This window comes from Syngnathus typhle, linkage group LG21 (genome assembly GCF_033458585.1).
Source record: "Syngnathus typhle isolate RoL2023-S1 ecotype Sweden linkage group LG21, RoL_Styp_1.0, whole genome shotgun sequence".
NCBI classification, from domain to species: Eukaryota; Metazoa; Chordata; class Actinopteri; order Syngnathiformes; family Syngnathidae; genus Syngnathus; species Syngnathus typhle.
Genome location: NC_083758.1, coordinates 600,401 through 616,971, shown reverse-complemented (window position 1 = coordinate 616,971; position 16,571 = coordinate 600,401).

The following is a 16,571-nucleotide window of genomic DNA, read 5'->3' as shown; positions in this document are numbered from 1 at the left end:
TTGTTGGCGTTAATTTCTCCGACTGCCCGTAAACGCACCACCGCGCTTCGTGCGCGCACGGGAAAGAGGCGGCTCTGTATGGGAGAGACGTTGAAGAGGAATAAAAACACCCTTGGAAACCAAAACTTGCCCCTCGTCGTGACTCGGAGCTGCAACAAATGTTTCGGATTTGTGTAGGGTACATTGTGACAGACAGCAAACGAGCAGGTGATCGAGCAAGCGTCTGATACAAGAGCATTGCGGTCGCATGGAGCGTGTTTGAAGTGAACAGCAGAGAAGAAAGGAACTCTGAATGTTACGTCAAGCTCGTTCTCAGCTTCTCGTTTGTGTTTGTCACGTTAGCATACCGGATCGTTTAGCATGTTGTTGCTCGTTCATGTCTGTTCTTGGTGTTGGATTTTGTCGAATAAATTGCGACTTATACTCCGGAGCGACATATATATGGTTTTTTTTTTTCACTTTTTTGGGCATTTTATGGCTGGTGCAACTTGTACTCCGGAGCGACTTATAGTCCGAAAATTACGGTATAAGGATGTTCTGAATTATGTTTTTTAATGCTGATTTAAGTCCTGCTTTTATTGACCTAGAAAAATAGACCAATTTTCAAGTCATAGAAAATGAAGGATAAAAAGTAAAATATCCTGAAAATGTATTTTTCCTCCCTGCCTTCTGTGTGAATGTGACTTCAATGGGCAACATGGAGCTGTAGCGCTTTTCTGATTCATCTCTGCTTCTGGCTGGCACAGCTGTTGTCCGGTTTAATTTGCTGACTGAATAACTATTCAGAGAAGAGCAACAGCAAACAAACCACAAGTGAGACGGAAAATTAAGTCTTTTCTCGCGAGGAGTGCAGTATAGATAGCTTCACAACAATCTCACTACACTAATTATCTGTATGCACTCCTGCTCTTTTTATTTGGATTTGCCCTACCCACAAAATGAGACAAGCCCTCTAAAAGGGGAGGAGGGAAGCACGTGGGCTTTGTCTCGTAAGAAGAAAAATCACAAGGTGTTACATACTGATATGGAACAGTGTGAGAAAGAGTACGAGTGATCAGCAACCATTCTTTGTGTCTGTGATGAATTCAGGAAACATGAGTGATCAGCAATCATTCTTTGTGTCTGTGATGAAATCAGGAAACATGAGTGATCAGCAATCATTCTTTGTTGAAAAGGAACTGTCTTGGTAGATGTCTTTGTTAGGGTTTGCAGAATATCTTCATCGTATGATTATGTTGGAATGTAACCTGTAATAATTTAACTAGCTTGTCCTGTCTAGACAAAAGTAGTTGACCAAAGTGGTAAGATCTTTTCAACTTATTGACTAGCTGCAGAGGAAGCAATCAAAGTTGCTTTGTTTACAGAACGTCGTAAAAGGTCCCCTGCTATGCTTTGATCAGCAGGGGACCGTCTTCACCTTATCCTGTGTGTTCCCACACCCCCACTTTCAACCCCACTCTGTTTCTCTCAATAAATAAGCACCTGACGAGGCCTGAGTCAGACTTCATTCGACCATCGCTGTAAGCACAGCGACGAGTGAACTCTCCGCCTGCAGGTGTCTAAAATGACTTGCTTGACTCCAGTGTGGTTCTTGCAAAATAAGTTAGAGTGAGCAACACCCTAACATTTTGGTGCCGAAACCCGGGACCCTCATACCCGCCATCTGGCTGACGGAGGAGGATGTGCTGCATTGTCGACAAGCCAGCGTCCTTTAGTGGGACCTGGAAAAGAAAGTCCTGGGAAGGAAATTCTTCTCTGGGCCAGCATCTTAGGTCTGACTTCGTCTGACAGAGGTGGATTGACGGGAACTCGGCAGCGCAGCGGACCAAGGGAGACAAGTGAGTCATAGAAAAAAGCGCAGATACGGCTTTGGTTTGTCCGAGCTATGGATTACGGCTTTGGTTTGTCCGAGCTATGGATTACGGCTTTGGTTTGTCCGAGCTATGGATTACGGCTTTGGTTTGTCCGAGTTATGAGATACGGCTTTGGTGTTTCCAAGCTATGAAACAGCTGGGGTTCAAGTCCCAGTGGAAGGAACGGGCTAAGAGAAAGAACAGAGCTTGTTTTTCTTAATTGAAGAAGGGCGTAGATTATTTTTTTTTGTCCGTTGTTCCAAGCTGTTTGCATGAATGTTGTGTGGTTGAGAGAGTGACTGGTAGGATAAATTGACTGCAAAGAGAATTTGGTGGAAGGTCAATTTAAACCTGCATCTTCAAAGAAAAGAAAAAAAAATTGTAAAATTGTATAAACCTAAAATACCAAATTAAGATGGGAAATAAGAATGGGAGATCTCTAGCTCTTGAAGAAGATGAGAAGTTCATGGCGAGTAAATGTCTTAATTGTATGCAATACATGCCGAAGTGGAAGAAAAAGTATGGTGTAGAAGGGAAGTTGAAAGTTGAAGTGTGGAAGATAGTGGTTGATGTTTTGGAGGAGAGTGTAGATAGGACGACGAAGGGACAGAAAAAGAAAAGGAAAGAGAGAGAGTTGAATTGTGCTAGAATGTGGTTGAAAGCTTCACAGGAGAGAAGAGAACAAATTCAAGAGACAAAAAATGGAAAGATAAAAAGTGATGAGACCACCATTCAATTAAGATTTGGAAAAGAATTCTGGGTGCACAGTGGCATCCCATTCGATGATGCAGCTGAGAGTGCTTATCGGCAACATCTTAGAAATGTGCTCCTCACTGTTTCACCCCCCGACTTAGGCAACTGGGTGAGGAAACACTTGGTGGAAGCAGGCACTGCTTGCGTTGTGACGAATGAGAAAAGCAAATGTTCTGATGTATTTCATCTAGATGATGGTAGTGATCTAGATGAAGATACGACGGTCTTCTTCCGGAGTTCCCAAAAGGGCAGAGGAAGAGTTAGAGACCAACAAGGCCGCAGGCCGCCATTCAATTCAAACTCCAGCTCAAATTTGGACTGTTGGAACTGTGGGAAACGGGGCCACTTGGCGAGAGTGTGTCGTCGTGTAAAACAATACCAATCAAAGGGTGGAGGAAGAGGCAGAGGAAGAGCCAAATTTTCAACATGTCCAGCTTCCCCCCCCTTTTTTTGACGGCTCATGCTAATACAGAGACATTGTATGCTACATTTAATGGAAATTATTGATTGGTTGTGTTGTAGGATTATACAAACTTCTATATGCAAGCTAAATCTGAGAGATTGAGTTCTTTGAATTTGAAAACAAGGAGAAAATTCGGATTAATTTGCAAGCAGTTTTTTTTTTGTGTGTTGAGTTTTTTTGGATTGGTGGATTGTTCTATCAGGAACCTTGAGTTGAAAATGGTATGTGAATGTTGTGTGGAGTGCTTGGATGAATTGGGACCGATGTGATGGGAAGACTTCATTTTGGAGACCGTGTGTGAGATGCAAATGAGCATTGATGACTGAATGCCCGACTGAAGGAAAAATACAGGTTGAATGGTTGAAGTTGTTGGAGAATACTATGGAAAATGAGTTGAGCGACTTTGAGTAAGTTAGATGCTAGAAAGGAAAGAAGGAAAAACAAAACCCCAAATACAAGCAAAAGAAAAATAAAGGTTGCTTTTGACAAGAGTTGCAAAGGACAGACGAAGAACAGTCCTTGACCCGGCATTTGCGTTTGGCGGTCGTCAATGTGGTTCCAAGACCTGCGTCTTGTGGTTTGTCATTTGTAACGTTTGGCTGTTGTGAACTTCCCAAACAGACATAAGTGATTTGTGCTTTTGTTGTTTGTTGTACTTCGTTTGTGGGAGGACTGCTAGAGCTTGCTCCTTCTGTGTCTCACCTGTGCCTTCCTGCCTTCCATTGTCTCCGCTTAGACTGGACTGTGGAGGGGGGAGTTTGGTATTGTGGTGTGAAAAGGGTGTAGGAGCCGGCTCCTGTGGTGATTGATATTGTAATTTGATTGTGGAGGAGACTGATGTAGGTGTGGGGCTCTGGACTCTGCGGGTAGCTGTTTGTTGGGTTGGCGGGGGATGGGGGACGACGTCATTGGTTGTCCCAGTACTGGCCAGGCTGGGATAAATCAGTATGAAAATGGCGGGGCCCCCCCCCCTCTTGCTTCCCTTGCTGTGGCTGCGTGCGGAGTGGGGTCGTACCCACTCCAGGGGTGTGCTGAGTGCGTGGTGGCAAGTGATATTGAAGCAGGGTGATGCCTAGGGAAGGTGTGACAATAGTTGCACGAAGGATAAAAGGCACTGAGGAACGAAAAAAGAAAAAAAAAAAAGAAAAAGTACTACCAAAACGTCAAAAAAGGGGATGGCGTTTGCGCAGCGTTGTTTGTTGGTATTGTTTGTGAGCTGTGTCTCAGCTGTTTTTGTGTTGTCTGTGTGTTGTCTTATGTGTTAAAAGGATGAAATTCGCTAATATAGGTGCACTAAAGAATTTATTTATCTGTAGTCTATCTGATTTGCACCGCAAAACAAAACCGATTTTGTTAAGATAGGAAGGAAAAATAAAAAAGCGAGCAATTTGTTTATGGGCAGAAACTGGTCCACGCTCCTTTAATGCCTAGCCTTGGTTAGACAAAATTTGAGCGATGGAAAGAACTTGCTTTCTGGAATTAGATGATGTACAATTATGAAATACCAACATTTCAAAGCTAAATTTAAAATTTGAGAATAAGAGAGCGATTGAGTTAGTTAAAGTTATGAAACTACAACAGTTAACTATTATATTACTTTACCAGCAGTTATTTTTTTAATTTTTTATATATATATATATATTTTTTTATTCGATTGGTGGATTGGGTTGTTACGTTGAGAAAGGAAAGGAAACGATACAAATGGGCAGCTGTATTGAGCCATGGTGTTTTCACGTGCCGTTGACACCTGGCTCAACAGGGGTGATGGAAGGGCAGTTCAGTCAGCTTTATACAACATATGAATTTGATTCATATTCAAAACGTTTATAAAAACTTTTTTGTAGAGCTTGTTTAACATGTGCTAAAAACAATCCACAGGGTTATAATGCCTGGTCATAATAGATGCATTCTAAAAATGGATTGAATTGGCTTCAAAATAAACACTGAATGCCTTAACAGTGGCAGAAACGTTATGTAAAGAAATAATAGTTTGTCAACAACTGCTGTAGATGTTAAAGAATGGAATCAATATCTCGAAAATGAATGTGGATAGTTTGTCTACTGATTGTGAAATGTGCGACAGTGTTCTAAATAATATCCGTTGAAAAGAAAAAAAAAAGAAAAAAGAAAAGAAAACATTGCTTTTAGAGACCTTAGTGAACCAAAATTGTATATGTACCGACATGCCAAGATCTGGGAAAAAGCTGGAAAAAACAAAAACATAATATCTTTAAATTTGAGAGGTGACGATGATCTGACTGAAATTGATGCAATTAAGGTCCCCAGAGGAGTTCCTGATTAATAAGAATTAATTGACCAAATTGAAGCGGGATGGGAGTCCTCCATTTGCTGCTGGTGGACGATGAACGAGAACGTTGACAGGATAAATTACATCCATTGCAACATGCAGAAATTGGGCAAACGGACACAAGCGGGACTTGAGGCAGTGCACGAACAGCTAGCCATGCCTTCCCTAATGTCAATCCAGAACCGCATTGCTCTTGTTATGTTGTTGTCTGGGAAAGGAAGGGTCTGCGCAATGTTCAGGGAACAATGCTGCACCTTCATCCAGAATGACACCGCCCCTGATGGGAGCCTGACGAAGGTGATTGCAAGCTTGCAATCCCTCAACACGAGGATGAAAGAGCACAACAAGTGGATGACTGCTTTTGGGAAGTATAAAGCCCTTGTGTCCTCAATTACTGCTATACTCATCTTGTGTGGATGTTGTTGTATTCCATGTCTCTGTGCTCTGTTCAATCGTCTTATCACTACAGCAATCTCGCCCATGGACGACGAGATGGCCCGGGTATGCCTAATGTTTTTCCCAGATCTGTGTGTTTCCGAATAATGATGTTGCAACATTTATCCTCTTTGGTGGAAATATTTGTGCGCATACTTGTGATCCGACAACTGAAAATCAAGAGAAGTGGTTGTTTTTGGTAATGTAAAAATTTAGCAAATGTGTGATAAACAGGAGGGAAATGTTGGAATAATTTAAGTGAAGACTTGGCCTGCCAGTCCTGTAGGCCTTGTCTTTACGAGTTTATGGCTTTCCTTTTATCTACGTTCTTCCTCTTTAGTGACAGGGATGTCTTTTGATCCCTGTTAGCCATATGTATCCTTCCTGTCCTTATGTTAGCTGTGTGTTTTTGTTCCTGTAAGAGGTCTTCACTAACAATGAGCAGAGCTTATTTGCATAGGCAAAATTTCTTATTTGGTTGAAGGCAACTCCATTCCTTTTAGTTAACTGTAGGTTTGGTTCATAGATTGTTGTTGATCAGAACTGTTTTTCTTTGTTAAGTGTTAAACACAGTTTGGAGTAGTTGCGTACAAGTTATCCTATATTTACTCAATGTTTGTTTAAGGAACTGCATACCAGTTACCTTACATTTACTTAACATTTGTTTTAGTGTTTTGGACAAGTTACTTATTGTTATTGAGTGTTAATTTACTAAGTAGATAAAGTCTAGCAAAGGTCTAGTTGCATTGTTCCACAGGAAAGCGGCAATTGAAGTTATCTGATCTCACTCGCGGACGACTCGGCCAACAACTGGAGAAGAACAGATGGACAAACTCTGCGGGGGTCACGGGCCGACAATGAAGTGCTAGTTCACACCACACTACATTCCTTAGCTAATCAACGTTGCTACAGACACAATCTTCCCTCCCTTTGGTGTAGCAACGCCTCTGTAACCAGGGCAACCAAAACAGTGATGAGAGGAGCAGAAGAAACATCTCAAATGGATAATGCAAAGGAAATGCAGAAAAGGTGCTGTTTTTTGCTGTTTTCCGGACGTGCTGCTGTCCTTTCGGTGGCGGATCCAGGTCCAGATCATCCCAACGTTCTGGCTGAAGGTCCCAAGAAGGAGGGGGACGGAGCCTGCGTCGACTGGAGCCTATAAATTGGTGGAGCGCATCTCACATGCCGTCCGGCTGGCCGGCAAAGGAGATTCGTCGTCTGTCCCAGTGCGCCCCAGTGAAGGGTTCCTGCAAGGAACCAGATCAGCCATCGACAGTCCCCGCCCCAGTTCATACAGAGGCAGAATAATCCTCTTCCCCCTTGGTGGCCAGGTAGTCCACCCTGAGCCACTGAAGACAACGGCCACGCAGCAGACATTCCCAAGTTCTCCTCGGACGGAGCAGATCTGCGAAGGGGGTGAGAATCGTGCTCACCCTCCACCAGTGGGCGTGCCAAGCCCCCAACGACTGAACAATCGCGAGCAATTTTTATCTTGATTGATAACATTCTGGTCGCCTAAGGCAGAGGGACCGTGTAACTCTTTTCCTGCATTTAATCTGGCCGCAGGTATTTTAAATTACACACACAATTTGGACTGGAGTATTGAGGAAAAACCTCATCTTCACTGGAAGTTATTGCTTTCATTGTATTTTCTTACTTATGTTTGATTGATTGAGGTTGACATAATCATATGATAAAACAGGAGGGATATGTTAGGGTTTGCAGAATATCTTCATCATATGATTATGTTGGAATGTAACCTGTAATAATTTAACTAGCTTGTCCTGTCTAGACAAAAGTAGTTGACCAAAGTGGTAAGATCTTTTCAACTTATTGACTAGCTGCAGAGGAAGCAATCAAAGTTGCTTTGTTTACAGAACGTCGTAAAAGGTCCCCTGCTATGCTTTGATCAGCAGGGGACCGTCTTCACCTTATCCTGTGTGTTCCCACACCCCCACTTTCAATCCCACTCTGTTTCTCTCAATAAATAAGCACCTGACGAGGCCTGAGTCAGACTTCATTCGACCATCGCTGTAAGCACAGCGACGAGTGAACTCTCCGCCTGCAGGTGTCTAAAATGACTTGCTTGACTCCAGTGTGGTTCTTGCAAAATAAGTTAGAGTGAGCAACACCCTAACAGTCTTCATTTTGCTGAGTTGTCAGCTGCAACCTGTCTGACCCAGCTGTAATCTCTCTTTCTTCTGTGGTACAGCAAGGCCAAACAGCAAGCATATATTGCAGTAATATTGCGGTAATATTGCGGTAAAGCATCGACTAGAGAACGCATGATAACATATATATACATTTTTCTAACAGCTGTTGTTACATTTACTTTACTTTTCAGACCCTAGTTATTATTTATTTTCCCCATAGAAGCATCAAAACTAGAGACTTCAATCATCAAATCCCGGCCCAGAAAGTAAAAATACTACTGCCACAGTTTGGATTTAGCCACAGCACTTGTGGCCAAAGCCAGTCAGAATATAGCGCAAAAGTACAGGACGCTACGCAGAAGGGGTGAGAGTTCAGGATCCTAACAGCCTGATGTATGAAGCTGTTGGGGAGTCTGGGAGCACAGGCTCCTGTACCTCTTCCCAGAGGGCAGAAGATCAAACAAAGAGTGAGCGGGTGACTCATATCACTCAAAATCGTGGTCGCCTTGCGGGTGAGATGGGAGGTGTAAATATCCTTCAGGGAGCGGAGTGAAGCACCAATAATCTTACCAGCCGTGTTGACTATGCGCTGCAGGGCCTTCATGTTGTATTCAGTGCAGCTACCACCCCAAACAGCGATGCAACTGGACCGGACGCTCTCAATGGTGCCACGGTAGAATGTAATGACAGCCGGAGGAGCACTTGCTCGCCTAAGTTTCAGCAGGAAGTACAGGCGGCGCTGAGCTTTCTTCGCCAGTGATGCGGTGTTGGTGGACCAGGAGAGATCCTCACTGATGTGCACCCCCAGGAACCTGGTGCTGCTCACTCTCTCCACCACAGCACCGTCGATGGTCAGTGGCAGGTGTTGGGTGTGACCCTTCCGGAAGTCAACAACAATCCCCTTGGTCTTGTTGTCGTTCAGCAGGACGTTGTTGTCCTTGCACCACGTGGTCAAAAGGTCAACCTCCAACCTGGATTCAGTCTCGTCGCCCTTGGTGATGAGACCCACCAGAGTTGTGTTGTCAGCAAATTTCACCATGCGGTTGTTGCTGTAGGTTGCAGCGCAGTCATGCGTCAGCAGGCTGAAGAGTAGCGGACTGAGCATGCAGCCTTGGGGGGCCCCCGTGCTCAGCGTGATGCTGGTGGAGATATTGTCGCCAACACGTACCACCTGAGGCCTCTGACAGATGAAGTCTAGTACCCAGTTGCAGAGGTAGGTACTGAGGCCCAGCTTGGAGAGTTTGCAGATGAGTCGTTGTGGCACAATGGTGTTGAAAGCAGAACTGAAGTCCACAAACAGCAATCTCACATACGAGTCCCTACTCTCCAGGTGGGTGAGGGCAGAGCAGATGGCATCCTCAGAGGACCGTTTGGCTCGGTACGCAAACTGGAAGGGGTCTATAGTGGGGGAGAGAATGGATCTGATGTGCTCCATGACAAGCCGCTCAAAGCACTTCATGATGATGGGCGTCAGTGCCACGGGGCGGTAGTCATTGAAACAGGCACAGGTACGATGGTGGCAGCCTTGAAACACGGAGGGACGACTGCAGGGAAATGTTAAAGATGTCCGTGAAGACACCCGTCAGCTCCCTTCAGCGCTCGACCTGGGATGTTGTCAGGGCCCGCCGCCTTACGGGTGTTGATAGCGGCAAGCGCCCTCCTCACGCTATCAACAGAGAGGCACAGGGGCTGTTCTTGTGGAGGGGGAGGGGTCTTCAGCGGGCAAGTGCTGTCCTGAGCGTCAAAGCGAGCAAAGAAGCGGTTGAGATCGTTGAGCAGACGGATGTCGCCCTCACAGCTCTGCGGCGCGGGCTTGTAGTCCGTGATGGTCTGAATGCCCTGCCAAAGGCTCCATGCGTCCTTGCTGTCCTTGAAGTGGGCTGTAATCTTGCAAGAGAACGCTCTTTTCGCCTCCTTGATGCCCCGGGACAGGTCGCCCCTCGCTGTCCTCAAGCCAGCCTCATCCCCCGCTCTGAACTGAAGGCTTCGTCCCTGGCCCTCAGCAGCCTGACGACAGCCCGAGTCAGCCATAGCTTCCAGTTAGCCCGAGTGACGATGTATTTCGAGTGGGTCACATCATCAATGCACTTCGCGATATAAGAGGAAACAGAGTCAGTATACTCCTCTATGTCCGTCCGATCATTGCAAGTGGGCGCCTGCTTAAACATTTCCCAGTCAGTAGAGCCAAATCGATCTCGAAGCGCATCAGAGGCACCCTCAGGCCACACTCTAACCCGCTTGCGAACCGGCCTGGATGCTTTCACCATTTGTCTGTATGCAGGCAAAAGCATAAGATAAGATAAGATAAGATAAGATAAGATAATCCTTTATTATTCCCTCAATGGGGAAACTCCTGTGTAAGCAGCAGTACACTTAACATATACACACACACGCATGCATAAAAAGTATAAGATATATAATTTAAAAAAATATGGACCGTATGTACACAATACACAATATACAGTGGAGATAAAAAAAATATTAGATAAAAAAATAATGCAAAGGAAGAAAAAAACTGTTAAAAAAAATCTGGTAAAAAGAGTATGAGGTAGACAGATATTGCACATACGGTTATTGCACGTTATTATTGCACGTAATTATTGTCCATTAGCTACAGTGATTAGCCTGGTTGTACAGTCTGATGGCAGCAGGGAGGAAGGACCTGCGATGCCTCTCGGTGGTGATTCGTGGGTGACGAAGCCAGTCACTGATGGAGCTCTCCAGGGCTCTGACAGTCTCATGAAGGGGGTGGGAGACGTTGTCCAACAGTGTCAGTAACAGTAACAGTGATATGGTCAGAAAGTCCAAGATGGGGGAGGGGGGCGGCTCTGAAAGCTCCTTTATGTGAAGAGTAGACCAGGTCCAAGAAGCTGTCGCCACGTGTTGGAAAATTAACATGCTGGTGAAGCCTCGGAAAAACAGACTTTAGGTTAGCATAATTAAAATCCCCAGCAAAGATGGTGAAACCGTCAGGGTGCGCCGTCTGTAGTTCACTGACAGCCTGGTACAGTTCACTAAGAGCCGCAATCCTGTCGCCTTCGATGTTGGAAGGCGGGATGTATACCGCGACTAGCAGAATCGCAGTAAATTCCCTCGGCAGGTAAAAATGACGGCACTTAATGCTCACAAACTCCGACAGTGGCGAGGAGTGCTTGCATACCACTACAGAGTCCCGACACCATTCGTCACGGATGTAGACGCATATACCACCTCCTCGCAATTTTCCCCCTTTTACAATGGCCCAGTCCGCCCAATAGCACGCTAGCCGCTCCAGATGCACAGCAGAGTCCGGAATGTTGACAGTCAACCAAGTCTCAGTGAACACGAGCACACAGCAGTTACTCACTGTCCGGTTCGTGGATCTCAGCAGGCGAATGTAATCCATTTTGTTGTCCAGCGATCGAAGAGCTCTGACTTTTCTTGAACTTTTTAAGCTACTGATAAGGCCCCTGGGCTAGTCAACCTGGCTGTGGAAGTGATCGCACAGGCTTCTACAACCCATCAGCAGATCATCACTCAATCCGCAGTACAGTAATCCCTCGTTTATCGCGGATAATTGGTTTCAAAAATGACCCGCGATAAGTGAAATCCACGAAGTACGGTCACCAACAAGAAGTACTGGGCAGGCTAACGAGTTAGCGGAAAGATGCTAATTTGCGATTGTGTTAAACGAACATTTGGAGCAATACTACATTGTCCTAAAGGTTAGACACTAGGGGTGTAACGATACATCGATACACATCGATTAATCGATATAATGCTCTACGATTTATTGGCATCGATGCTAAAGGTAAACATCGATTTATATCGCCGTGTTTGACCTCGGACATTAGACGCGACTTTATTTTGAAATCCAGTTCATTGTTGCTTGCTTCCTCCCTCCGGGAGCAGTGCGCCCGGCGTTGTTGTGTTGTGAGCAGAGCACGCACGTGAAAGGGGGAGGCGACAACTAGTACGCGGCTCCTGGGCTGGTGCTATGGCTAGTGTCCAAAGAGACGAGGAAATTTGCTCCCCTTTAGGCTTCAAGTCATTCGTTTGGAAGCACTATGGATTCCAAAGAAAAGATGGCTCAACGGACAAGACACGTGCAGTTTGTAAATCCTGCCACGCGGTGATCAAATATTCAGGGAGCACAAATCTCGCCGCACATTTAAAGAAAAAACACGACATCAAAGTTCAGTGTTAAAGTAAGCAATTTGTATACTACAATACTCTTGTAATTTCCTAAATAAAGAGTTTGCAGTACCTTGTTGATTTTGCGTATGAATTGTTATAAATCAGGATATTGTTCTATATTTTTTTATTAAAAAAAAAAAAATCGATCGTAGAGCACTATATCGCGATATATCGTGAATGAATCGCAGCAGGCTTTAAGATATCGGCAAATATCGTATCGTAGTTCTTTATATCGATATTATATCGTATCGTGACGAAACCCGCGATTTACACCCCTAGTACCTTGTTGATTTTGTGTATGAATTGTTATAAATCAGGATATTGTTCTATATTTCTTATTTAAAAAAAAAAAAATCGATCGTAGAGCATTATATCGCGATATATCGTGAATGAATCGCAGCAGGCTTTAAGATATCGGCAAATATCGTATCGCAGTTCTTTATATCGATATTATATCGTATCGTGACAAAACCCGCGATTTACACCCCTATTAGACACTAGGGGTGTAACGATACATCGATACACATCGATTAATCGATATAATGCTCTACGATTTATTGGCATCGATGCTAAAGGTAAACATCGATTTATATCGCCGTGTTTGACCTCGGACATTAGACGCGACTTTATTTTGAAATCCAGTTCATTGTTGCTTGCTTCCTCTTTCCGGGAGCAGGGAGCAGTGCGCAGCGTTGCTGCACGTGAAAGGGGAGTCGACAACTAGTACGCGGCTCCTGGGCTGGTGCTATGGCTAGTGTCCAAAAAGACGAGGAAATTTGCTCCCCTTTAGGCTTCAAGTCATTCGTTTGGAAGCACTTTGGATTCCAAAGAAAAGATGGCTCAACGGACAAGACACGTTCAGTTTGTAAATCCTGCCATGCGGTGATCAAATATTCAGGGAGCACAAATCTCGCCGCACATTTAAAGAAAAAACACGACATCAAAGTTCAGTGTTAAAGTAAGCGATTTGTATACTACAATACTCTTGTAATTTCCTAAATAAAGAGTTTGCAGTACCTTGTTGATTTTGCGTTTGAATTGTTATAAATCAGGATATTGTTCTATATTTTTTATTAAAAAAAAAAAAAATCGATCGTAGAGCACTATATCGCGATATATCGTGAATGAATCGCAGCAGGCTTTAAGATATCGGCAAATATCGTATCGTAGTTCTTTATATCGATATTATATCGTATCGTGACAAAACCCGCGATTAGACACGTTTCCTCAATTTAGAAGTTTCATTTTGACTATAATTTTTTTTTTTTAATTTAGAAAAAAAATCCGCGATGTAGTGAAGCCGCGATAAACGAAACGCGAAGTAGTGAGGGATCACTGTATTCCATCGTCTTGATTTACTTAGTGACGAAAGTAATTTGAATGTCAACGTCCAATTGCGGTCTTATAATTTGTGTCGTGACGTTCACAATAGTCCTTTTGAACGTCTCTTTTGGGATTTTACAAAATATAAGGTACAATAGTAGGAAATAACACTTTTCCAAAGTATTAGTGGCTTAATTTGAAATGAAACTCTATTGCAGAGTAACTTTTTTTGCCTTTTGTCATGACTAAATGAAATAGCTTCAAATTATCTGACTTTGGTTTAACAATAACTTTTATAATTCAAAATTACTAGACCTATTGGGTAGTCGGTATCAGTTTAAGTGAGTTCTCAAAAGTTGAGTATTCTTCCCTGTACGGTACCGGTCTGAAGGAAAAATGTTGTCGAACATCTTTTATAAAAGGGTTTGTCAAGCACCTGTGTGTGTGTGTGTGTGTGCATGTGTGTGCGTGTGTGTGTGTGTACGTGTGACCAGTAAATTTGCTGGGGGGGCGGGGGGTTTGTACATACGAATATGTCTCTAAAAGTGTGGAACCCTGGCACAGTTCATTTTTGAACATTGTTGGATTTTGTCCACAATTTAGGGAGTGCGCCATCTGCGCCTTACGGCAAAAGCCATTGCCAATCACCTGTTATGCAATTTACTCACTGCATGCTCGTTTGATTTCTTCGAATTTAGGAAAATGCTAAGACACTGAAGCAGAAATTAGACTTACACAGGTTGGTTGAGTTCAGTCACAATTCTTGTTATGAAAGCTCTGTTTTCAGGAAAGTACAATACAGCGCTGGGCCTTTGGTGTGACCATGCTCAAGAGCAGAACGTCTCCATTCAGAAAAGGCAACGTTCAAAGTTCTTTGGTCAGCTTATATTCAGTTGCACATGTCAGTCTGGGCCGAGTTTGATGGGTGATGAGTCAGGGGGTGTGGCGAGTTCGCAGGAGATTTTGATTCCATGGGAGTGGGTGCTGGTTCGGTGAGAGCTGGCTCCATGGGGGTGGGTGCTGATTATGGGCGATTTGGTGTGTGTGGGGGCTGTTGTCTTCCATCCCGTCTTTCGGCCTTGGCGATCACCTTTGGACGGGTTTTTGGTTGTTTTTCCTCCTGCCGCTCTTCCTCTGGCACCTCTACCGGTTTTATCTCCTTCCATAAGTGTCCTTCCTGTAAACCAGTGCTTCTCAAATAGTGGGGCGCGCCCCCCTTGGGGTGCTATACCTGGGGGGGCGCGTGTGACCCTGGGGAACAGGCTTTTTTTTTGGCAGTACTAGAATAAAGTGTAATTGCGCATTTTCACAGCAGGGGGCAGTGGCGCTCTCATTGTTACTTCTGTTACGTTTGCGACAGTGCAACATTTTACGACTTACAGGACAAGTTAGGATAGTCACGGTGGGGAGGGGGGGCGCGAATAGTTTTCTTCTTGCTAGGGGGGGGCGTAACAGAAAATAATTGAGAAGCACTGCTGTAAACCATTCTTGCACATACATCCACTTCCAGAACGTTCAGTAGTACCGTTTTTTTCCGTGTATAATGCGCGAAATTTAACTAATTTATTGTCCTAAAATCTGGGGTGCGCATTATACATGGGTACAATTTTCTTTTTTTTTGAAGAAAATCATGGTACAACAAAACCAACAACAGGACTGACCGACAAAGACGTGGAACAAAAAGACAGGGTGACATTACCAAAGACAGGAACAGAAACCAAACAGACATCATGACAGTAACACATGCAATGATCCGACGGTGAGCGAGGGGCAGATAGGACTTAAATACAAAACACGTTACATTGATTGAGGTGACACAGGAAGGGAGGGGCGACGCAAACAGAAACTATGGCAACCTAGACACATAGCAAAACTGGGGACGAGACATGACAAATCTCCCTCGAAATAAAACTTGAAATCACCTTTCTTCTTGTTTGTTGTCAATCGCGCATCGCATTCAGCCATCCTGTCCAACACACTTAGTAAAATTCATAATTGACGACACATCGTTTGATGCGATGGTGCAATCCTTGATGGTGTGTTATTGTCAAATATTGTTTGTTTTTTAATCTCCATCGCGGACCGGACGTCATACGGAGGCAGTATCACTGCGCATGCGCACTATGGATCCGATGCGCAGAACGGATGCGCAAGACACGTCAGCTATATAAAGAGCGAGAGTTGTTTTCTTCCTATTAGTTTCAATCAGCAAATAAAATGCGTATTACAGGTAACATTTTATTTCACAACACTTTGCCTTGTTCCTTTCGTCTCTGCTGTTCACTTCAAACACGCTCCATACGACCGCAATGCTCTCGTATCAGACGCTTGCTCGATCACCTGCTCGTTTGCTGTCACAATGTACCCTACACAAATCCGAAACATTTGTTGCGGCTCCGAGTCACGACGAGGGGCAAGTTTTGGTTTCCAAGGGTGTTTTTATTCCTCTTCAACGTCTCTCCCATACAGAGCCGCCTTTTTCACGTCCGCACGCCTTTTTCACATGTCCGCACTGATCGCGGTGGTGCCTTTACGGGCAGTCGGAGAAATCAACGCCAACAAAAAAAATTACATCCAGCCTAGTTAAGACCATACCAAAGACTATAAAAATGGGACCCATTGCCTCCCTGCGTGTGTGACGATCATTGGGGAAAAAAAATAAAATAAATAAAAAAAAAAATTGGGTGCGTATTATACATGGGTACAGGCTTTTTTCCAGCATCAACATGCCATTTTTAGGGTGCGTATTATACATGGGGGCGCATTATACACGAAAAAAAACGTAATCGAAAACTGGCGTCTAGCATTAGTCAAAACATAAGATAAAATCAAGTACTGAACATTTTTAGACGACTTTGGCAGTGTCCGTGATTTAGAAAATCATCAGGCATGCATTAAACAGTTCCATAAGGGTCATTAAGCTCTCCAGGCATGATATCAAAAAACATTTATTTCAAAGTGCTCAGATATACATATCAGATCATAAAGTTATAAAAACCTTTGTCATTACCACCTATCAAAAATGTCTAGTTATGTCTTCTTTATTGATTTGGTGTGGTGGTGAAATATTTCTTTTATTGCTTTAATATGTGAATATAGTTGTCTGC